The 24,981-nt window shown below is 53.7% G+C and overlaps 2 non-coding genes across 2 annotated transcripts; both read right to left on the bottom strand.

Moving 5' to 3' along the window:
* Positions 1-254: 254 nt before the first annotated feature.
* Positions 255-326, bottom strand: TRNAE-UUC. The gene has a single exon. It is a non-coding gene; the product is annotated as a tRNA-Glu (tRNA).
* A 14,144-nt stretch (positions 327-14,470) lies between these two features.
* On the bottom strand, positions 14,471-14,543 carry TRNAQ-UUG. The gene has a single exon. It is a non-coding gene; the product is annotated as a tRNA-Gln (tRNA).
* Positions 14,544-24,981: the final 10,438 nt, after the last annotated feature.

Genomic DNA, 24,981 nt, shown 5'->3' on the forward strand with positions numbered 1-24,981 from the left:
ATAAAAAAGCTGCAATCAATGGCAGCTCTACCTCTGCTGCTTTTGGTGGTAAGTTCCTTTGCTTTGAGAGGGCCAAATTGCCCCTGAAGCCTCCTCTTTCTATTGGCCACCCCAGGGACCTGCTTGCTGTGCTGGTGTCTGGAGCCAGCCCTGCTATAGAGACACTGGGAAGATGGGGGAATCAGGAGAATACTAGGGATTTGTTTACACTGCAAGTGAAGAATAGCTGAAGGTTTTTTGGTTTAAAGTCACTTTTCCCTGACTGGGAATTGAACCCAGGCCTTAGCAGTGAAAGTGCTAAATCCTAACCACTAGACCACCAGGGAGCTGATGGTGGTGTTGTTCTTCTCACTTATGTTACACTTTCTTAGGCTACTTTCTATCCATTTTCTGAAACTGCTTCATTGTCCATTCCCTGAGGGGCTAAGAGCAGAAAGCGCAGGAATCCCTGTGCTCAGGGTCACAACCTCAGCCCAACCCAAGTCACTGAAACAAACTCAAATGATGCTTCCTCCAGCAGGATCACAGAGACACACAAAAAAACCCCCATGAGGAACAATCCTCCTCTGCCTTCATTTACCCCATCACAACCCTCTCAGCAGCCCACTCTTGTGGGAAGGACTGAGCTGATAGGAGCTCTGGCATAGAGACCAAGGGAGGGGTGTTGCTCCCCCTGGGTGTGAGCTGATCACAGTCTGACTCTGTGTAACGGGGCTCTGAGCTTTGCCATCTTGTGAGTTCTGAGCACTGAGCCCCCCGGACCCTTCTGCTGGGAACATGGGGATTGCACAACAGCTGCAAGCCCTTTTCCCGTCTCCTTGTCCTCCTCGGCTTCCCCAGACCTTCCCCACAAATGGTTCTATCAGGCGCTGGAGGGATCTAAGGACCTGCAGGTTTCCCTCACCCACCTCTTAAGGCAAACAGTGATTCCCTTCTCTGACACTCCTGGGCCTGGGCTTCTTTTGAGTTTTTCCCCAGGGGACCTGATTCCCTGTGAAAATGTGTGTGGCATGTGGGGAACTCAGACTCTCCCCCACTAGATGAGTCCAACAGCACCTCCCCTTGGTGGGAGAATCCTAAATTCCACCCTCCCACCCTGGTTACTCTGACCAGCTGATGGCGACAGCATGTTAAATCAACCCCAGCTCTCTGGGCTAGAGAGCAGCATCTAACCAGCCTTGTGACAGCTCTGGTTTGCTCGCTGGAGACATAATGAACCAGGAAAGAAGGCAAATGTCAGACAGGGAACCTCAGCTCCGCAAATAAATGCCCTCAGGGCTCCTTCTACACTGCGACTGGGCACTTGACTGACTTCAAATCCGGCCAGCCCAGTTGGTAGAGCATGAGACTCTTAATCCTGCCAGCATAAGTTTAAGCCCCATATTGGGCAGCAGAAACAGCTCTTAGGTGTCACTCTTATGCTTATAGTCACAGCCCAGAATGAAATAAATTCTCTGTCCGCTCTACAATCTAAGGCAGATCAGGTTCCTTCCTCTCTGAGCTTCAGTAAAACATGAAGTAAGAACAAATATAATTTTCTCCTCTTCCATTCTACCCCAGGCAAGAAGTGGGGATAATAACCATTTAATGGATGACTGCAGAGAGAAAAGTTTGGTCTTTATAAATAGGACAATGATTAATTGTTCTCCATGTCCACTGACAGAAGTAATGGGCTTAATCTGCAGCCAGGGAGATTCACGTTAGATGTTGGGAACAGCTTTCTAACTCTGAGTGTAGTTAAGCTCTGGAATAGGCTCCCAAGGGTGTCTGTGGAGTCTCTGTCCTTGGAGGTTTTTAAGAACAGGTTGACCAAACCTCTGTCAAGGATACTCTCCATATACTTGGTCCCATAGACAACCTGCTCTGGCTCTGGTTCCCTCCTTCTGCTCCCTGCCTGGGCCGGCTGCTGTGGGCACTTGTTCCCACATGGCCCTGACGCATCGTCTCTGCTTGGCCCTGCCTCAGCAGAGAGGGCTGGATTTCATGACCTCTCCAGGGCCCTTGCAGCCGTACAGCTCTGTAATTCGATGCCATCGCAATATAATATAAACAACAACAAAAGTGGAAACACCCCAATCTAACATCTAACAATTCAGCGTGAACTGACATTCCACAGCACAAAGTGACAATACGTAGGAGTGCAAAGCCCGACAATTCAGCGCCATGCAAATGAACTGCCCCATGGGGCAAAATGACACACTGCAAAAGAGCTCAGCTCAAACCAACGCAACACAAGCCAGTGCAAAGACCATACAACACGAAGCAATGCATCAGAGTGCAAAGTGACACTGTGCAAAACAGCTCAGCGTGGAACAACGACACAGCACAAACCCACACAACAGAATCCTATAGAAAGGTGGGGCAGGGAAGGACCCCGAGAGTCAGGGCCAAGTCTCCCTAGGCCACCCCGACAGGTGTTTGAAGAACAGGGAAACAAAGGGCACCAAGAACTTATGTTTTTTGAATGAGTGAAGAAAAGGGAGCAGCATTGTCCCCCTCGGGCAGCCCCTGTTCAATTCCAGGTCAGAAAGCAAAACTCTTCTGCAAGAATATCCAAAAAATGTTGTGTTTCACTTCACTTCATAAGTACAGTTGTGTGGCAATTAAGTGATGACCCTAAAGTTTCATAAAAGTGTGGGAAATACGGACGTATCTGAGAAAATGGCTTGGAATGAAGGAAGAAAAAAAGTGATCAGTCGAGAGAACAGGCCCTGTTTCCCCCTGGTTTGGAGCTTCTCTCACAACTACTGGAATAGCAAAGCTAAGCAAATGGGGTTCTATTGTTCCAAAGGAGATTGAAGTGAGGCCATTTTCTTCAGATAGAATTAAATGGTAAAATGTCAGGAGTGGGATGTGAAACCACATTTCTATGCAGAGACCAGAACACCGAAGGGATTGGAAAAAAATGAGTCTTATAACTAGCACTTTAGACCAGTCCACCATCCTGATACTACAAATAATATGATTTATGAACCCTAGTTTTCATTAATAGTTGATGAACTCTTTAGGGCAGTCGAGATGGCACATCTCTTTCAACTCCTAGAGACCTTTTACAGCACAGCTGATTTTTAGACACACTCACCCGGACCTAAAGTTACACATTTCCTGGAGCTCCATGAGTTCTGTGGTGTTGGAATCTCCCTGCTCGCATTTTAAGTGAACAAAAGATGGGTGCTGGCATTCTGAGAAAGTAATGGTGAACCTCAAAATCCTGCCCTGTGGGCCAGACAGTTAAGCAACCAGCACCCACAACCTCTACCATGATAGCATCCTGTCTGGGAACAACTCACTTACCAACAGCTGGGGTGTGAAATCCTCATTTCTTTGTTGTTCTATCACTGTAGTCCCCACTTTCCTATTGCTTGTCTGTATAATCTCTGTCTGGTGCTGTGATTGTTTCTGTCTGCTGTATAATTAAATTGTTGGGTGTAAACCAATTAAGGTGGTGGGGTATAATTGGTTAGATAATCATTTTATAATATGTTAGGATTGGTAAATTACATTTCAGTAAAATGATTGGTTAAGGCATAGCTAAGCAGAACTCCAGTTTTATTATATAGTCTGCAGTCAATCAGGAAGTAAGGGGGGGAATGGGGGTAGAGGAATTAGAATTATGTTTTGCTAAGGGGAGGAATAGGAACAGCGAAGGGGAACAGGGACACAGGCAATGCTCTGTGGTGTCAGAGCTTGGAAGGGGGATACTGAGGAAGGAAATTGGAATCATTGTTTGCTGGAAGTTTACCCCAATAAACACTGAATTGTTTGCACCTTTGAGCTTCGTGCATTGCTGCTCTCTGGTCACGCGAGAAGGACCAGGAAATGGGAGGGTGATGGGATAAACCCTCTAACAAGTACGTCTTTCAGGGTGTGAAAAACCCCAGAACCAGTATAATTAAGCTGACCTAAGCCATGGTTAGATAGTGCTAAATGAAAGGAAAGATTGTTCTGTGAATGTAGCTATTACAGGAATGGAAAACCCCTCCCCTCACTGTAGCAACTGTCTTCTCCACAGTGCTAGAGCAGCATTTTAAGTGTAGACAGCCTCAGAGCAAGACCAGATTAGGCTCTGTGGATGCTCAGGCACTAAGACAACAGTAATTACAATATACTAATGCACCTGTAGCTGGCAGGATTTGAACCTGTGTGGAGAGACCCCAGTCAATTTCTAGTCCATTGCATTAAACAGGGGTAGTTGATTATTTTATCAAGAGCCAAATTTCTTGGTCAATCTCTAGACACCAGAGAAAATAATAATAAGTATATAGAAAGATTTTGCAGTCACTATGGGCATAACCATGACCAGTGTTTTGTGTTTCACTCTATATATTTGGCACCACTGCCTTTCCCTTTAGTCTTGTAGTTTACCAAGGGTAAAACTAAATATCTCTTCAGATACCAGGGAGTGTTTATGTTAATTCCTGCTAGCTACACAGGGCTTTGATGTATCTGCTTTCAATCCTCCAGCTCTGCCGGGACAAGTAACATTTCAGGCTGTCACTGAACTGAAGAGGGGAGATCATTTTTTGACAGGTTACGTCTCCTCTTAAAAGTGTTTGTCTGGCTGGCAGCCCTGGTTCCCAAGTCTCTCCTGAGGGAAGAAGGTTTCTGTGCAAAATACTAAAAGTTTTAACAGAGAGGAGGGAAAGGCGATGGCCACATGATGGGGCCAGTATGTACCACAACATGGTTCTTTTATGTGGGATGACTCTCAACACTGACTGATCTCCACTCCCTTGTGTTTGAAGAGATGTTTAGTTTTGCACTTGGGAACCTGTAAGGCTGAAGCAATTTTATGGATGGTGACACTACGATTGAAGGGTTATTTAATGTTGTAAAAATTGTTAAAAACACTTAGCTTAAACTGGAACTGCCTGTTATTAAAGGCTGGTTTCCCCACGTCAGTTCCATAAGGTCTGCTAGAAACACCCTGGATTCTCTCCTGCCTCGGTGGGAACTGCAGGGAATCATCCCCTGCTGCCCTTGACTCCAAGCTGGTTTTTCTGGGGAGGGGACGTGGAATTGATTTGTTTGCTGTTGAGATGGGAGCCAGGCCAGTTCTCAGGGAATGAGAACTCCCAATATCTTCCCAGCTCAAAGCTGCCCTGTCCCAGCCTCTGTTCCCCTGGGGGCCCTGCGTGTTTGACTCTAGAGCAGGCCGGGAGCAGCAGCTGAGGCAGAGGACAGCCTGGGCCGGGCAGATGCTAGGAGCAGAGCACCAGAGGCCTCTACTGGCTCCCTCCCCAGCAGCAAACAATCAGTCCCCACCCGCACCCCAGGACAGCAGCCTGGCGCCAAGGGCAGTGCCCAGTGGGGGTTTCTCATTTTCCTCCTCCTGGGGTGAGCAGGGACCTGGGGGAGTTTCTAGCAGGGCAGTTGGAACAGAATTGGGGAACCAGCTTTTAATAACAGGCAGCTCAAGTTCAGACTAATTTTGTTACAATTTTCTTTATAATGTAAAATAATTCAAAAGTAAACGGGCAGGAATTATTGTAACTCTTTTCTCCCGGGCATAGAAAGAAACGGCTTTTTGGCTTTTCATGATACGGGAGTCAGGTTCATTCACTGTTCGGAAGCCTGTTGTGTTTCATTTCTTAGGTTCTGCTGCCATCGTGTTACCATTTGCTTCCCCGCCTTTCTGTCCAAAGCGCAGAGCCCAGTCCCTCCAGGGAGAGAAGGACATCTTTCTTCTTTCCTTCCTCAACAGCCCCTTCCTTGGAGAGCCCTTTGCTGGGACCTGGGTGGGGAACAGCCGTTTCTGAGGATTAATTTCACACCATATTTGGTGTTGATATATAGATTTTACAGCCAGACTAGATCACTAGGTACCTCTGCTCTGACCTGATTCAGAACAGCGTCCAGAGAATTTTATCCAGTGACTCCTACAACCACCCCAAGATCTTCTGGCTGAACGAGGAGGGTTCATTCAGAAAGTCATCGTGTTTGGATGTAAAGGTGTGAAATGATGGGGAAATTGGCCCCTCTTTCAAGTTTAAATGTTGTATCTTCTACATCTAGACCGGGGTGGCCAACCTGAGCCTGAGAAGGAGCCAGAATTTCCCAATGTAACTGCCAAACGTGCACCTTTGTATGCAACTGCTGAGTCAGTTGTGAACCTTCCCATCATTATCATTATCCCTTTGAAATGATGATGGTGATGGACACTTGGCTCGATATCCCAGTGTGCCCTGGACGTCTACAGGCTGCATTAGCCAATCCAAGCATTCGGCACTTGCAGATGGGCACCTCTGTATTGTGCCTGAGTCTTGTACAGCTATGAAAGGCTGGTAGATGCCAATATTTTCCCATTTTTTTAATCTGCACTAATACCAGGCCAGGCCAGGGCTGGGAAGAGAGAGAGAGCAGCAGGTTTCCCCAATTGTTTCCTGCTTGCTTTTTCTTGACTAGCTTCACCTCTGCACCAACTTGCACTTTTCTATGTGAGCCTGGTTAGCTCAGTTGGCAGAGCATCAGACTTTTAGTCTGAGGGTCCAGGGTTCAAGTCCCTGGTCAGGTGATAAACTTCTCATTATGATTGTAAAAATCTGACTTTCTGGAGTCTTCTTTGGTGTTACTCTTTCTCTTCAGGATTTTCCTTTCCTAAGAAGGGCCTTTGTGTGGGGGGGATTGAAGGAACAACTCCTTGACATCCCCTCTGTCCTTGCAGCCTGGAGGAATAAAGGCCCCTGGGCATAGAGCATGTTCCTTCCCTGCACACACACACAGACACACACACAGAATATCCCTAAGGAATTAGAATCACCTGCTGCCTTCCCCTGTCCTGCTGGATCCCCAAATGAAGATGCTCTTCAGCCCAAACCCATGTCCCCTCTTTTCCCAGTGCCCCTCAGTCCCAACCCTCAGTCCCTCCTATGCTCACTGCTCCTCACTCCCAACCAGAGCCTGCTTCTCTTCACCCTTCTCCTCTGTCCCAACCCACAGCCCCCTCCTATTCCCAGTGCCCCTCAATCCCAACCCACAGCCCCCTCCTATTCCCAGTGCCCCTCAATCCCAACCCACAGCCCCCTCCTATTCCCAGTGCCCCTCAATCCCAACCCACAGGCCCCCCCTCCTCACGCTGCTCCTCAATCCCAACCCACGGCTCCCTCCTTCCCTCCAGCAGCAGGTGCTTCAGATCCCCTCAGGAAGATTTTCTTGCAAGGTTTCGTGTATCAGTCTGCATGTGGGTTTTACAGTATGTTGGAAATAGGTTGGGTTGCTTGCCGAAATGATCACTTGTGGCTGGTGTTGGATTCCCAGTCTCCTTGTTATTGGGGCAGGAGAAACAAAGGGTTGTTATCCTTGATGTGTGAATCAAGGACTCAACCCTGGGTGCAAACTAAATGAGCTGCCCACAGATTCTGGCAGCCACAATGAGCATTTGGTGCAAGAGCTCAGACCTGTCCATGTCCCAGAGGGAGGGGGGTCACCTGCAAGGGGCTTGGACCACTGACCTATCAGCTCTTAACTCCCAAACTTTCAGTAACTCTATCATCAGTGCCAGTGAGTGTCATTTAAACCATAAGAAAAATCACACTGGGCTAGATCAAAGGTCCATCTAGCTCTGTATTTTGTCTTCTGACAGTAGCCAATACCAGGTGCTCTAAAAGCATCTCAACAAGGCACCACTGGGAGCTGAACCCAGCATCTCCTGTTTACAAAACAGGTACTTTAACCAGCTAAACCATGGTGCCTGCCTGTGGCTAAAGTACAGTGTCTGCTCACACCTGACTCCCTGCATCCCCACCTGGGCCACACAAAGCAGAGCAGCAGGTGAGGTTTTTCTTGCAAGCTGTGTGTGTGTGTGAATCTTTGGCCAGGTCTGCACTACAAAGTTATTTCAGCAGAATTATATTGCTCAGGTGTGTGAAAAACACACTATGCTCCCTCGGTTGGCACTGCAATGCCACATCTGGTGACAAAACTGCCCTGTTTTGGTGACCAAATAAAACCACTTCAATGAGCTTTTTGCAGCAAACTTAAAGTGACAGTCAGTGTAGATGCTGCTGTTCACTATATCACCATAACTGTTCTCCTCCAGTATCCCACAATGCCCTCCGTGAACTCGCCTGCCCTGCATTCCTGCTACAGAGCCATGGGCCCCTCCCCTTTCATCACTCCGGGAAGTTCTGACAGCTGAGCCTGCTGCTCTGCTCCGGCAGCCAGGAGCAAATCACTGCCGTGGATGCTGCTCTCTTCCACCCTGTGAACGCAGAGCAGGGTGGCGGGAACTTCCTTACATGGGGGGGCACCGGCATCCGAACTGTGACACCCCCAGGACACCCCTTCCCTCGAGGAGGCTCTTACCTTCTAAACAGGGACGTCTGTTTTCTAGTAAAATCACTAAAAGGGAAGGAGAAAACTCGAAAGAGGTTCCTCCTGGCGCTCACGTACCTGAACCCGAATACTCTCTCAGTCCTCAAAGAGAGACCTGGAGAAGGAGACTTGCTGAAGCAAAGCCACAGGGGTCTCTGAGGTTTCCCTGGCCCCTCGCCCCTGTCCTGCCTGGCTGATGTCAGCATCTCTCTGTGAGGTCACCACCTCCCCACCACCTTTGACCAATAGTCTGAGGTCCTGCAAAAGGCCTTTGTGATGTCACTGCCTGTCACGGACTCACAGATCGTGCCCACTCTTGGCCCCGTGCGGTCCGTGGGGGGTGCCCCTTTCAGTGCGACAGCCCTTCTCGGGGGTCCACTCTCTCTCGGGGTCAGGCCCCTCCACCTCCTGGAGCCGCACCTCTCTGAGCCTTAGCACGTCTGTCTCTGCCGTGGGCCCCATCAGGGAGTCCACGTGCTCTGGGCCCCCTGGGCCTCCTCACCCCCGAAGGGGTTGCTGCCCCCTGTTCTCTAGACCGGAGCGACTCTCAGCCAGCATAAAACAGGAGGGTTTATTGAGAGTTGAACACAGCACAGGAAACTCTCAGGGCCTCAGGCCTGGCCTCCCTCAGCCCAGCACATCCCAGTCCCCCTGCAGCCAGGTGGGCTCTGCCTGCTTCCCCTCGCCAGCCCCGAGCCCCCCCGCTTCCCAGCTGGGCCTCCGATATCCCCGGCCCCAGGCCCCGCCTCTGTCCATTGTCTTTTCTCCAGGTAAACAGGGTTGCCTGGGCCTCCTCTCCTCTCTGCCCTCCTCTGGCTGGAACAGGTTGGTCACGGGGTCCTCTCCCCGCAGCCCATTGTCCTCTCACTGGCCAGAACTGGCTGTGACTCCTGAGCTGGGTCTCCGGGTCACCAGGTCACCAGTCGCTGGGGTCTCCATCCTCCAGGCCATCAGCCGGGGTCCCAAGTCCCTCTCCGGTCCTCTGTAACAACAAACTCCCTCTCCCCTCACCTCGTTAAACCAGTAACACCCGGGGACACTGAGTCCCACTCCCTGTGCATGCGAACCACTGGAAAACACAGAAAACCCTAAGAAAACCCCCCACTTCGTCACAGAGCCCAGCACCTCTCCTCCTCTGGGCACCTAGAGCAGAGGCGGCTGGTGCTGATGGCTCCAAGGGAAGGCTTAAAAGCAACAGAACAACCGAGGGCAGGGATAGAGGAGGGCAGGACCATGCCTATGTGCGGCCTTCAGACAGGCACAAAAACACCCAGCCAGGCTGCTCCCTGCCATGACGAACCCCCACTGAAGCATGCAGGGCGGCTGCTGATGCTCTGTGGCCAACATCAGAAGACAGTAGGAAAGCAGGGCCAGCCCCCATGGTGGGGCCTCTTACCATTCCCACTCAAGGTGCTCACTTTGGCAGTGGGGCAGGAGATTTTACCCCAAGAGTCTTTTCCCCAGCTGGCGAGAAGCAGAGAAACACCCAGGCTCCCAAGGCGCTATGTAGCAACCCCCCTCCAGCACAGGGACAGGCGCACACTTGGAAGAGGGAAACTGCTCCACACGCTAGCCCGGGCAGCCGCCCAGTTTCTTTGGCAAGTCAGGAAGTGTAGTAATGACGGAGCCGAGTCAGTCAGTCTGTTCCGTGAGCGTGGAGCCGCCCCCAACGGGGCTGTCCACGTCTATTTATTATAAATGGTTACATAAATCATGCTATTATGCGCATGTGCTAACATAATCCAACTACTTCGCCCCCTCCCCTGATTGGTGCCTTATGCATTGTGTACTCCCAAAGTATGCACCTGGTCAGCGCTTTATCTGTGTGTCTCCTGATCGGGAGTGTGGGGGTGTGGGAATCACTTCAGCCGCTCTAAATCCGGGGGCGGCATTCCAACCCCCTTAGCGCTTAGGAAGTGTAACATTCCTACATCCCCTCCTTTTCTGTTTTGTCGACCCGTGCCCGGTCCGCATGTTTCATGATTTTATGGGCATACATGACGGCTTGGAATGTAAGCAGGGGTTTGCGCCGACAGGGTGTAAAACACATCCTAATATTATTAGGAATACACTGAGCAAAGCAACAAAAACCAGTCAAGCAGGCGATAACAATCAAAGCATATTGCAAAACAATTTGGACCCATCCCATGGATGGCAGCCACGCCCAAAGGTCATTCCACCATGATGGGTTCCTGTCCTGCTGAATGTGTTGTGCCAATTCTTGGAGGTTATTTATGTGTGCATAAATCCGTTTAGAATTGTCTGTCAGATTAAAACAACACATGCCATATACCTCCTCACATCCCACATGGCTGAGCAATAGCAGGTAATCAACTGCCGCTCAATTATCTAATATGGCATTACAAATTAAACATCCCCGTTGCATGTGCAGCACTGCCCGGCGCCTTACATACTGGGACCAGGCAGGAGCCTAACAGGCCATGCATCTTAGGGGCCTGCTATAAACAAAAGGAAAATTAATAGGCAAGGATCACAAGTTAAGCCCATATATTATAACACATATGGTTATGCTATTCAGGTTCAGCCCTAGCCTGTAACACACAAAAACAACACAACAATATGGTAAAAAAATTAGCAATCAAACAAGCAAAAATAGCAGCAGTAAAATTCTCGGGGGTAGGCTTGGCCTTGTTATTTTCCAGCGTTTGCTGAGCCTGCTGCGCTAGTCGTTTCACCTGCCCCCAGGTAACCTTTGGTGCCGTCTTTGTGGCTCGGCACACTGGAAAGGTCTTGGTTAGGCAGATTGAAGTTGGATATCGGGTTTTTGAGGCTTTGATGCCACGTCATTGTGCCACGGTTGCACGTTCTTGGCAGGGACCCACAACGGACCTGTGGGAGTAAGCACAGCGGCATGCCCCCGTCCCCAAATTCTCAATGGAACGGGGAGATACCAATTAGGGTCTGGGCTCTGCCTATATTTGACAGATGGGCATGGGAGCGGGGTTTTTATCTTAAATGTCATTCAGTGACTATAAAATTCTGAAAGACATTTAAATTATTTTTGGTAAACAATACTATCGATAATTAATTTTGCTTGTCTCCCATTGTTGGCCCATCATCCAACCCTTTTTTATTTTGCTTTTGTAGGTACTCTTTAAGTGTACGATTGATCCGTTTCACAATGGCTTGACCTGTGGAATTATACAAAATACCAAAAACGTGGTTAATTTGCCACTGCGTGCAGAAATTTGCAAATCTGTAAAAAATGTAGGCGGGGCCATTATCGGTTTTTATCTGCCGGGGGGGCGGCCCATTACGGCCACCGCAGCAAGAACATGATTAATCACGTGTTTGGCCTATTTGCCCCGCTGGGGGGTGGCCCAAATGTAATGAGAGTAGGTATTAATGGTAACATATAAATATTTCCAAGGAAAAAAAAAGGGGAATAAAGCGTGACATCCATTTGCCAAATTTGATTGAATTAAAGGCCGCAGGGGTTAACACCCAATTCAAAATTATAATAAAAACTGGCACAATAATTACAGGTTTAAACAATATATTGGGCTTAAATTAAAGGGACCATAAAATGCTTCACTAAAAATTTAGCAATTTAATAAAAAAATGCATGACTATCAATGGGATCCGAAAAGAACAGAATGGGTTAACTGAAAAAAGCTAAAGAAAAACCACCGGCCAGTCAAGGACACCTCCGCAACTGAAACTTGGCGGACAGCCAAGAGGAAGGGGAACTTGGCGAAGAGCCAAGAAAAGCTGCAATGAAAACGGCAGGACTTGGCCGGGCAATAGCAAAATATATTAACCAAAAAGGGAAGGGAAGGATCACCATCTGGGCCCATGAGTCCCCTTGGTGCTGCTGTTTTGGCATATGAGCCCAAATCTGAACATAAATTCTTCCCACATAATTACTATCTATTACCCTGGGGACTATCTAAACGCCATATTTCCCGGCATGGGAATGAGGGAAGATTAGCCCCATCGTGCCCGGGGGAAGGGGTCCCGAGAGTTGGGTAAGAACCGCCACCACCTCCCCGGAGAAAGTGAGCTCCTTATCTTCCTGCAACAACAAATCAATTTCCGCACTTTCTAGGGTGGCCGCCGGGGTGTCATAGATGGTACCTCCTCCCACCTTTGGGCCGGGGCTGGGGGAGCGCCCGGTGCCCTGTTTTCCGGAGGCTGGGCATTGGGAGGGGGATTGCTGCGGCATTGATTTGCCCAGTGGTAACCCTTCTTACATCGGGGACAAATAGACCTTGGCCTATTGAACTGCTGTCGCGTCCCGGTATTGCCCCCCCCCCCCAGGGGCCCGACACTCCCTCTTAAAGTGGCCTGGTTTCCCACAATTAAAACACTTTCCCTGGGGTCTGGACCCCTGCTGCATGGCTGCTGCCAGCAAATTCATCTGATGCACTTGAGTGCCCACATCTGTGCACGCTTTTAACATTTCTGCCAGAGAGTACTCCGGTTTGGTCACAATGGACTGCAACGCCTTGCGGCAGTCCGCATTAGCATTCTCATAAGCAAGTTTCCTCATTAATTCCCACTGGGCATCAGGATTATCTACCTGCCTCTGGATAGCCTCCTGTAGTCTGTTAATAAAGTCCACATACGACTCTTGAGGGCTCTGGCGGGTGACGGTAAAGGACCGGGAGGGTGTCCCCGTCACCGGTACTCTAAACAGAGCTTTTAAAACACAGCGCCCCACAACCTGGAGCGTAACGAGAGGGATGTTCGCAGCCTGCTCTTGTAAGCCGGCAAACTGTCCGGCTCCATACAACTGCTCGGGAGTATAGGCCCCCCCCGAGGCCCGCGCCTGTTGTAATGCCTGCTGTTGAAATTCACTATCCCAAATAACATACTGCGCGGGGCTTAAAAGCATCCTACAAAAATCCTTCCAATCTTGGGGGAGCATGTTATACCCATTTGCAATCCCTTCTAACATGCCTCGAGTAAAGGTGGATTTCAACCCAGACTCGGTAACTGCTCGCCTCGCCTCTCTGAGAACAGAATAGGGGAGGGCTGTGATTTCCACTATGACCTCCCCCTCTGCGTTGCCAGGGAGATGTGTCACCGGGAAGGCAGCCAGTAGCTCTGTTATCTCCTGGCCTGTCAGCTGCCCTGTTTCCTTCTTCCTCTGTATCATTGCCTGAAAAGGAGACAGCCGATAATTCGGCTGTGAAGAGCCATCCGTACCCGGACATGCATCATGGCAGTCGGGTACCGCCTGAAGCGGCTTGGGAGGCAAAATCCGAGGGTAAGGAAGGGGGGCCGAAGGCGCGGGGGCGAGAAGGCTAGCCCTGGAGGACGCTCCAATCCCGATTGTCTCCAGAGCCTCCTTGCATCGCTGCCAAAGCAGGAGCCACTGCACCGCAGCTCTAGGCTCTGCGTGCAGTGTCGCCCCTATTTTTATCCAATCATCTACCAACAATGACCCGCGATCCAGGTACCAAGGACATTGGCAATTGATTTCAATTAACAACTGTTCTAACTGGCTCAGAGAGGCTGGCCCGCCAGCCTGTTTTATAATAGCTTGCAACTCTTTCGCATGAACTTTCTGCCGAGCTGACAAATCCGCCCCCATACTCACGAAATGAAGCTTTTCTAGCGAATATCGGTGCACCGGGGGCTGTTCCAGCCGATGAGCAGGGGGTATCACGTCGGGGTCACCAGATGTAGTAATGACGGAGCCGAGTCAGTCAGTCTGTTCCCGTGGAGCGCCGTGGAGCCGCCCCCAACGGGGCTGTCCACGTCTATTTATTATAAATGGTTACATAAATCATGCTATTATGCGCATGTGCTAACATAATCCAACTACTTCGCCCCCTCCCCTGATTAGTGCCTTATGCATTGTGTACTCCCAAAGTATGCACCTGGTCAGCGCTTTATCTGTGTGTCTCCTGATCGGGAGTGTGGGGGTGTGGGAATCACTTCAGCCGCTCTAAATCCGGGGGCGGCATTCCAACCCCCTTAGCGCTTAGGAAGTGTAACATTCCTACAAGGAAGGGCAAAGGCGAGACTGGAAGCACCTGGGGCTCATGCCCCAGCCTTTGTGACACCCACCCCCCAACTCCTTCCTGGGGCTCTAGCTGAAGCCAGAGCATTGGCCTGAGTGGCTAAGAGGAGGTTCCAGCCCTGAAGGGAGCAGGACGTTCAGCGCAAAGGTAAAACTGCACAAGCACAACCACGAAGGGACTCGAACCCTCAATCGCCTGATTCAAAGTCAGACGCCTTATCCATTAGGCCACGTGGTCACACAGAAAAAGGCCCTCCAGGCACTTCTTTGGAAAAGGCAGACACTGACGCAGCCGACGAAGGGGGGATTCACCCACGAAAGCTCATGCTCCAATACATCTGTTAGTCTATAAGGTGCCACACGACTCTTTGCTGCTTTTGCAGACACTGTGTTTCTCAGGTCAGCTACTAAGGGGGGCTGAGACTCTCTGGGCACAAGAAGTCGAGTTCCCAGTGACACGTGAGACTTAATTCTCTGGAGCCAGGTGCAGGGTTTTGGCAGGGAGGCTCAGGCATGGGGGACTGGGGTGCAGCGGATGGACCGGCTGTCTAGGTGAGGAGATTTAGTCGCACTGAGGAGGAGGAGGATGAATCCTGCTGACAGGCAGTGGCCAGGGCCGGTGCAACCACTAGGCGAACTAGTCGGCCGCCCAGGGTGCCAAGTGGTTGGGGGCACCAAAAATCGCACTCAGGGGAGGCAGTGGAGTGGAGGTGAGCTGGGGTGGGGAGCGGGGGGAGGTGAGGGCGGAGGGCTGCCCACAGCAAGTAACGGGGGTGGGGGTGTGTGTGCAGGGGCACCGCTCCCTGTCCCAGCTCACCTCTGCTCCATCTTCTCCCCTGAGCACGCCGCCCCTGCTCTGATTCTCCTCTCCTCCCAGGCTTGCGGCACTAAACAGCTGATTGGCACCGCAAGCCTGGGAGGCGGGAGAAGTGGAGCGGCACCGGCGAGCTCAGGGGAGAAGGCGGAGCGGAGGTGAGCTGGGGTGGGGAGCTGCTGCGGGGGGGCTGCCCGGCTCTTCCCCATGGCCCCCGCCCCTGCACTCACTGCCTGGTAAGTGGAGTGACCCAGCCCCAGCCTGGTCCACTCCCCTGGCTCCCAGCCACGTCGCCGGCGAGTGCTGTGGGGCGGTTCCCCCTCCCCCAAGCTTGGGAGCCAGGGGAGCAGAGCAGGCTGGGGCCCCAGGCCTCCATGGGGGGAAGCAGAAGGGGGCTGGTCCCAGGCCATCGTGGGACATGGGGGGCCGGCTAATTCCTGCGGGAAGTGGAGTGACCCAGCCCCAGCCTGCTCTGCTCCTCTGGCTCCCAGGCTTGTGTTGGTGTTGGCTGGATTTGTGCGGATGTTTGTGTATATTAGCAATTGTGTGTGTGTGTGGCTGGATTCATGCATGTGTTTGTGTATGTTTGCAATAGTGTGTGTGCGCATGCTCTGCTGCCTTCTGCCGGCACGACAACTATTTCTCTGTATGTCACAGCCCCCATACCACTGACCCCAGTGGAGATTTCCCCATCTTACAAGGGCTGGCTGGCCTGACCCTTCTCCCCTCTGCGGAGTGTGGTGGGGGCTGCAGCTTACCCCCTGTGGGGCAGGAGTGCCACGGTGTGGGGTGCTGGGCTCCAATGCACCTGGAGAGCAGCTCAGGTGAGGCAGGGCAGGGCGTGTGGTGTCCGTTCTGCGTTGCCTGGTGCTGGGCCATTGCACAATCCCCAGCCACGCCGCACAGCGCACCCTGAGAGGGAGTGGGGGGCCAAGCAGATGATCCTGCATGAGGGGATCATTCTCATTGGTAGCCGTCCAGTGGCAGTGAGTTCCACAGGCCTTGGCACATGCTGTGTGGGGAAGGAGGTCCTTGTATTTGGAGCAGTGGGAGTGAACTGTGTGCAGTTGTGTCTCTGAGCACGATTGTGAATATTATGGTGTGTGTGGGGGGGTGATTGTGAGTGTGGCTGGGGGAGTGATTGTTGCTGTCTTTGGGGGTTGGGCTAGCATGTCCCTGTGGGTGTGTTGAGTGTGAGTGTTCTTGGGATTGTGTGAGTCTGTCTGTGTGTCTGTGTGTGTGTGTGTGTGTGTGTGTGTGTCACTTGCTGCAGGATACAAAATCCTGCAAAGCCATTTCCTACTGGTTAGCCCAGCAACACACTGATACAAACAGTGTCACACACACACACACACATACAGAGTAGGGCTCAGCCCCACCAGCAGAGGGCAGCAGGGACACACACGTCTCTCCTGGGCCAGCTTGGACAATTTCCCATCACGACCCGGCACAGTGCTGGTGCCCCCACACGGGGGTGGGCAGTCACTGAGCAGGGCGGGCAGATGTGCTGGATCTGTAAAAGCAGCAAAGAGTCCTGTGGCTCCTTATAGACTAACAGACGTATTGGAGCATGAGCTTTCGTGGGTGAATCCCCACTTTTCGTTGGATGGATTCAGAAGGAAGCACTTTGGGAAAATCAGTCAAGGCCCTTAGCAGAGCTGGGACACGGACCCAGTGGCCCTGCACCACCCTGGGAGGGGAGTGGGGTCTAGTGGTCAGAGCAGGGAGGGGGCTGGGCACCAGGACCCCTGGGTTCTATCCCTGGCCCAGGGAGTGCAGGGGGTCTAGAGCAGGGGGACTGGGAGCCAGGACTCCTGGGTTCCATAGGGGAGACTGTTTTTTCCTGGGCTCCCCTCCCTAGAGATCCCAGCCCAGCCCCCTAGTGGAGAGTGAGTGGCAGCGGGGGAAGTTGCTCTCCCACTTCAGAAACATGATTCAAAACCCTCCCCCATGGGCTGTGACATCATGGAACACCCCCCCACCCCGCAGACAGTAGAAGCTCCGCCCACCAGAGAAGGGGGGGGGTCTAATTGCACCCACAAAACACCCACTCATGGTTGCACAGAAACCCCACACAGCCCTCTGCTAGGACAGAATCTGCTGCTCCTACTGCTTTCCTTATCACCATGAGCTGCTCCCGGCCAGGCACCACACCCCATTCACACGCCTTTAGTCAATATGTAGCTCGGTGGCAATCACTGCCCCGAAGTGACTCCGGTGCAGGGACTCACAGCACGAACTCCCCACACCGGATTCTGTCCACACGCAGAGAATTCTCTCCGCCGGGCTCCTTCGGTTCCTCTCGCTGCTCCCCGTCCTGCCGCCAGACACTGCTCATCTGCATAACCCCGCCCATGGACACGTGACACCTTCTGTCGTTTTGGTCTCCAGTGAATGAGTCGCCTGCAGAGAGTGAACACGTCAGCGCACGTCACAACCCCAGCAAACGTCACAGCCGCCGGGCGGGGATTGTCTGTGAGCCCCGCGCTGGGGGCGGGGCTTCAGGGAGAGACCCAGCCCCATAGACAGTCTGGGGCAGGGAGCTATTGGGGGAAGGGATGAGGGGATGGGGGGAGAAGGGGGAAGGGAGAGACCCACCCCCATAGACCTGCAGGGGCAGGGGATCTTGGGGTCAGGAGGGGAGAAGGGGGTTGGCAGAGACCCAGCCTGGGGTGCAGGAGAAATGGGGTGGGGTGGAGGGAGACATGTCGGGTGGGGGTGTGTGAAATGTTGGTCCAGGGAAACTGAGTCACTCCCAGGACATGCTGTGCAGGGGGGAGCACAGGGGCAGGGAGAGAGCCCCAGCTCCAGCCCCACAGAGCCCCAGAGGGATATTGGGGGCAGGGGAGGGGATGGAGGGGGGAGAGACCCAGCCCCACAGACCCCTAGAGGCAGCGGGATATGGGGGGGGCAGGAGAGGGGATGGCAGAGGAGACACCCATCTCCATAGGCCCCCAGAGGCAGGAAATGAGGGGAGAAGGTGGGAGGGAGGGATCCAGCCCTATAGACCTGTAGGGGCAGGGAGATATTGGGGGCAGGAGGGGAGAAGGGGGGTTGGCAGAGACCCAGCCCGGGGTGCAGGGAAATGGGGTGGTTTGGAGGGAACTGGGGAGGAGAAGAGACACAGGGCAGGACACATGGTGGGACAGGGAAACTGACTCACTCCGAATACATGCGGAGCAGGGCAGGGCGGAGGCAGATCATGCTGGTCCCAGGGTAATTTCGGGGGGTTCTGATTCCCCACTCAGCCGGGGGGCTCCCCTCTGGGCTGAGGAGCCCTGGGGTGGGGCGGGTGCAGGGGCTGTGTGTGTGTGTGTCAGGCTGGGGAAGCTGCCTGGGCAGAGGGGCTGGAACCAGGGGCGGCTCCAGGCACCAGCACACCAAGCATGTGGTTAGGGGGGGCAAGCGGCAGGGGGCTCTGCTGGTCGCGGCGAGGGCAGCAGGCACCCCAACCCCTCCCCCACTCTACCCCCCCTCGCCCCACTCCCCTCCCAGAGCTGGGGGAGAACCCAGGAGTCCTGGCTCTCAGCCCTGCCCCTCCCCTGTATTTCCATATGGCTCCATCCAACAGCCCCGTCCCTGAGTGGGGAGAGACGAGGCCAAGGGAGAAGCAGGGGGCGCTGGGGGCGTGGCGCTGCGGGGGTGCGGGGCCAGGCCGTGCCCCCGGCCCCGGGAGTTCGTGTCAGGAGCCGGAGGGGGGCGGGGCCGGGGCTGTCTGGGGGGCGTTAGATCCTGTCCTAGCAGTGGTTTGTGGGGATGTGGGGGTTTCTTTGCAACCATGAGTGGGATTGTTGTGGGTGCAACTAGACCCCCCCTTCTCTGGTGGGGCGGGGCTTCTACTGTCTGCCTTGGGGAGGGAGGGGTCCATGATGTGTCAGCCCATGGCGGGGGGGTTGAATCATGTTTCTGAAGTGGGAGAGCAACTTCCCCTGCTCCCACTCACTCTCCACTAGGGGGCTGGGCTGGGATCTCTAGGGAGGGGAGCCCAGGAAAAAACAGTCTCCCCTATGGAACCCAGGAGTCCTGGCTCCCACTCCCCCTGCTCTAGACCCCCTCCACTCCCAGGGCCAGGGGTAGAACCCAGGGGTCCTGGTGCCCATCCCCCTCCCTACTCTGACCACTAGACCCCACTCCCCTCCCAGGGTGGTGCAGGGGTCACTGGGTCTGTGTCCCAGCTCTGCTAAGGGCCGAGACTGATTTTCCCAAAGTGCTTCCTTCTGAATCCAGCACATCTGCCCCTCCCCCCCGCCCCGTCACTGCCCACCCCCATGTGGGGGCACCAGCACTGTGCCGGGTCGTGATGGGAAATTGTCCAAGCTGGCCCAGGAGAGACGTGTGTGTCCCTGCTGCTCCCTGCTGGTGGGGCTGAGCCCCACTCTGTGTGTGTGTGCGTCTGTGACACTGTTTATATCAGTGTGTTGCTGGGCTAACCAGTAGGAAATGGCTTTGCAGGATTTTGTATCCTGCAGTAAGTGACACACACACACACACACACACATTGACGCACAAAGGGACTCACACAATCCCAAGAACACTCACACACAACACACCCAGAGGGGCATGCTAGCCCAACCTCCAAAGAGAGAAACAATCACACCCACAGCCACACTCACAATCACACACACACACACCAGAATATTCGCAATTGTGCTCAGAGACACAACCGCACACAGTTCACTCCCACTACTCCTAACACAAGGACCTCCTGCCCCACACAGCGTGTGCTGAGGCCTGTGGAACTCACTGCCACTGGACAGTTACCAAGGAGAATGGACCTTTCCAGGAGACCAATAGACATGGCCATGGCGACAGAGGGGGCTGGGCTCCCAGGGTCTGACCCGGGCTGAGACTGGTTCTGACCTAGTGGGGTCTATCCAGCAGGGGGCAGCGTGACCCACACACAAACCCACCAGAAGCACCTTTCTTAGTGGGTCTCCCAGGCCATCCCCCACCCTGCCCCGGGTTGGGTAACAAAGGGGCAGCACAGGACTCTGGGCCATGTCGCAACCCGGCCCAAGCCCCTCGCTCCCACAAGCTGGCGAGTTGGGTACCTGCCAAGGGATTGTACAAGAGAGAGTCAGAGCCAGGGAGAGAACCCAGGAGTCCTGGCTCCCCCCCGACACACACCCTAACCACTGGACCCCACTCCCTTCCCAGGGCTGGAGATAGAACCCAGGAATTCTGACCACCAACCCCCCTCCCCCCATTCTGACCACTAGACTCCACACTCCCCTTTTAGATTTTAGTCCCGCTGCCTCTTCTATCCACCCACCCCACCTGTCCATCCCTTTGCTGCAGGTTTCTGGGGTGTCACCCCTGCTCTGCGCTCCCCCAGTGCAGCCCAAGGCTTTTCCTCCCCCAACCACACATCCTCTCCCCCTTGTGCCGGATCGTCTGCTTGGCCCCCTGTCCCCTCTCGGGGTGCACTGTGCGGTGTGGCTGGGGATTGTGCAACGGCCCAGCACCAGGCAACCCAGAACGGACACCACACGCCCTGCCCTGCCTCACCTGAGCTGCTCTCCAGGTGCATCAGAGCCCAGTGCCCTGCACCTTGGCACTCCTGCCCCACAGGGGGTGAGCTGCAGCCCCCGCCACACTCCGCAGAGGGGAGAAGGGTCAGGGCAGCCAGCCCTTGTAAGATGGGGAAATCACCACTGGGATCGACGGTATGGGGGCTGTGACATACAGAGAAACGATTGTTGCGCCGAAAGAGGGCAGCAGAGCACACACACACACACACACACACACAATTGCAAACATACACAAACACATCCATGAATCCAACCACACACACACACACTTGCTAATATACACAAACACATGCACAAATCCAGCCAACATCAACACAACTGCTAACAGATGCAAACACATGCACAAATCCAGCCACATGAACACACACACTTACACAGCCACAAACACAACCCCCACAGCTGTAATAACACCCCCCCACACACACAAAACCCTTACAGAAAACCACACATGCACAAACACATGCAAAAATCAATCCATTCATCCATCCACCCACACACACACACACACTCCATCCCCACTCTGTGCACACACCTTGGGTCACTGCGACACTGAATACTTCAATTGGATGGGGGGCCCAGCACCATGGCTTTTCCCTGCCCCCCCAGGGCCCACAGGGGGTGGATTGGGGGGGGCACAGGGGGCATGATCCAGTGCCAGCCAAGGGGGGGTTAGAGGTGGGGATGAGGCCATGGTTTCTGCACCACCCGGTTCCTGGCACAGGCTCCTTCGAGGATTTGCATTTCTTGGTAGTTTTCACCCCATCATCACTTCCTGCCCAGCCCCCTCCTGCTGTGCAAGGTGGTTTCGGGGGGATGGAAAGAACCCAGGAGTCCTGGCTCCCAGCCCCATCAGTGCTAACGTGCAAGACTCCACTCTAACCCCAGTGCTGGGACTGGAACCTAGGAGTCCTGACACCCATCTTCCTTTCCTCTAACCACTAGACCCCACTCCCACCCTTTTGGGGAGCCAGGATTCCTGGGTTCTGTCCCCCACTCTGGGAGCAGAGTGGGGTCTAGTGGTTAGAGCAGGAGGAGCCAGGACTCCTGGGTTTTATTCTCAGTGCTGCTGTTTGACCCTGGGCCTCAGTTTCCCCTCCCACTTTTTGGGTGTGGAGCCTGTAAACTCTCTGGGGCATGGCCTGTATCTTGCTGTGTCTGGGCAGCGCCTGGCCCAACGGGGCCTGATCTCAGCTGGGGCAGGGACTGTCTCTGTGTTTGTGCAGCCCCTGGCACAACGGGGGCCCTGATTCTGCCTTGTCAACGGCAGCGCAGAAAGCCCTAGTGCCAAAAGAAGATGGGGGGGGGGGAAGCTTTGCAAAAATCGGTCACACCAATAGGAAACCAGCCTCAGCAGTTTGTGACTTCACTTCCCAAAATTAGACACAGACACACAGAACCCTGCTCAAAACGCCCCGTTTGCCAATGCACCACCTCACCTCGTCCAGGGAGGTCTAGGTGGGGAGCTCAGTGTGGGAGCGGCGATGGACGGCACCATCAAGGTAGGTTCTGGGGATGGTCCTCCAGGTGCGGGCGTCTCGGCTCCAACTGGCACTGGGCTCATGCTGGGCTGTGTTCAGTTCCTCTCTCTGGTGTGCGCCCTGGCTCCACAAATGCCCCCACCCCCTGTTCTTTCCTTCTGGTACAAAAAATATCCTCTTCCTTCGCCCCAGAGAGAGACACCCACGGTGCTGCTCAGAACACGGCTTCCCCCCACCTTCCCCCATTCCCAGGAGCGTGCGGGAAGGGAGTCATGATTGGGGAGAGCCCGTGTCCCAAGGGGAGGGTATGGGGGGGGGCTTGTCCCCTCCTCGGAGTATGGGGGTGCCAATAGGCACCTATGGATGGTCCCTCCAAGCAGGGCCAGGATGAAAATGGTGGGGCCTGTTCCCCCAACATGGAGAAACTGGGGTGCAACCTTACTTAACAGGTCAGTCTGTCCTTTCTCTGACTGTCCCATTCCAGCTTCAACTAGCGCTTGTGGTTCATTCGTTCTTTTTCATTCCTTTCCTTCTCTAGCTTGTATGTTCTTGCTTTCGTTTTTCCCCTCTACCTTTCATGCTCTTCCTTTCTTTCCTTCTTTTTCTAATGTTTTTTTCTCTCCCTTTCTTTCTTTCTCTGCCTTTCACGTTCTTTTCACTCTCTCTCTCTCTCTCTGGTTATTTTTTTCACTCACTCGTTTTCCTCGCTCCTTCCGAGCCAAGCGGGTTCTCCTCCCACACAGATTTTGACAGGTTTTCCTCCTGATCAGCAAGTGGATTAAGCACGTCTTCAGTGGGGGTTTGCCATGCCAGGGAGCAGGCTGGCCGGGTGTCTTTGTGGCCGTCTGCTGGCCACACATACGCATGGTCCTCTCCTCCTCTTGCCCTGCCCTTGGTTGCTCTGTGGCTTTTAAGCCTTCCCTTGTAGCTGTCAGCACCAGCCGCCTCTGCTCCAGGTGCCCAGAGGAGGAGAGGTGCTGGGCTCCAGCCTGGGACTCTGCCTCCCTCCTGCCTAGCCCTGACACTCCTTCCTTCAAGTGCCAGGTGGACAAGAGGTAACATGTGGCTGCAAGCACAATGGCCAAACTTCTGGGCCTCATGTGAAGCAGCAAGAATCCCAACCACCTGGTAACAAGTTCTAGAGCCCCAACCAATTTTGGCCATTCACCACCCAAGACCTGGCTCCTGTGGGCAAGTCACCCAGCAGGAGGGGAAAGATTTGCTCTTGCAGAGCTGGACACAGGGAAATTGAGCACTGGGAGCTCCAGAGCTTTACCACAAGCCAACACAAGGTCCTACTGAGATTTGAACTCAGATTGCAGGATTCAGAGTCCTGAGTGCTGCCCGTTACACCATGGGACCAGCTTGTGTTGCTTTCTCTGCACATCGGTGACCCTCACAGGGCTGGCTTGTGTAAGGGACTGTTGGCCCCATACTAAAAGTTAGTGGGGGTTCGGTTGGCTAGTTCCCAGCACCAATAGAAGGGGAAGGGCCAATGGGAAATCAGGCCCCTGAGACTGACAGTCCCCAAGGGCAATGGGGAGAGGCCAAAGCTCCATGTTAGCCGGACTGACAGCCCAGGCAGTGTAATAAGAGAGTCACCAGGCCAGGGGGTCCCATCCTCCGTGGGAGCTGGAACTGCCTGGGCCAGAGTGGGGCAGAGCTAAGGAGAGCAGGAGCCGAGAAGAGCCAGGAGCAGAGCTGCACCAGCCAGGAGAACCAGAGCAGATCTGTGCTGGGAGCCGAGCCGCAGCAGCACGAGCCGTAGAAGCTGCCCAGGAGCAGATCTGTGCTGGGAGAAGAGCTGCAGCAAGCGGAGCCAGAGGAGCAGCCCAGGAGCTGGAGGCAGAGCCGCAGCAGCACTGGGGCTGGAGGTGGGTGCAGTGAGCAGCGTGGGAGAGCGAGGGGGACCCTGGGCAGAAGGCCCAGTGCAGGAGATGCCACCCGTCAAGAGATCTTGCAGGCCAGACTTTTGGGGGTGGGGGGATCATATCCCCTACATGGGGGCTGACACTGGGGACAAGGGGCCTGTCACCTAGAGCGTGTGGCCACTGCCAGAGCAAGTGTCCAGCCCGTGGTGTCCCTGCAGCACAGCCAGGGCCTGGGGAGGAGGCCTGGGACATGTGAGGGAGAGACTGTGACCTGCCCTGACCCTCCAGAGACGCTGGTTGTGATCTCCCTGCGCCACAGAACAGGGTGACATGTTTTCCTTTCCCATCTTTCCTTATGTTTTACATTGATTGCTGGGTAGTAAATGGTGTTTGCTTGAAGCACATGCAATGAGGAGTGGGTCAGGGAAGTGCCCAGAGTGGGGACACTGTAGCCCCCGTTCAAGTGATCATGACAAGATTGGGGGTCATCAAACCCCCCAGGATTCCTGGGCCCAGCCTTGTTGGGGTTACGAGGTCTCTGCCACACAGGAGAGTAGAAAGAGCGTCCTTGGGGTCAGGCAGCCTCTGGGTAAGGGGCTGGGGACTCAGATCCTTCCACCGGCCAATTGCACCAGGGTCGTGTTGTCATAAACAGATAGTTAAGGGTTAAAGTCTCTTTTACCTGTAAAGGGTTAACAAGCTCAGTAACCTGATGAACACCTGACCAGAGGACCAATCAAGGGACAGGATAATTTCAAATCTCTGTGGAGGGAAGGCTTTGTCTGTGCCCTTTGTTTGAGTTGCCGTGCTCTCTTTGGATCTAAGAGAGGCCAGACATGTCTCCAAGCTCTCCTGGAGTATTTCCTACTATCCAGTATAGTGAGTATTAGAAAGGCGAATTAATCTTCTAATTAATTTCTGCATTTGCAATTGTGTGGTTGCTGGAGAAATATCTTTATTTCTGTTTGCTGTTACTTTGATT

This window comes from Mauremys reevesii, linkage group 12, assembly GCF_016161935.1.
Source record: "Mauremys reevesii isolate NIE-2019 linkage group 12, ASM1616193v1, whole genome shotgun sequence".
Taxonomy (NCBI): Eukaryota; Metazoa; Chordata; order Testudines; family Geoemydidae; genus Mauremys; species Mauremys reevesii.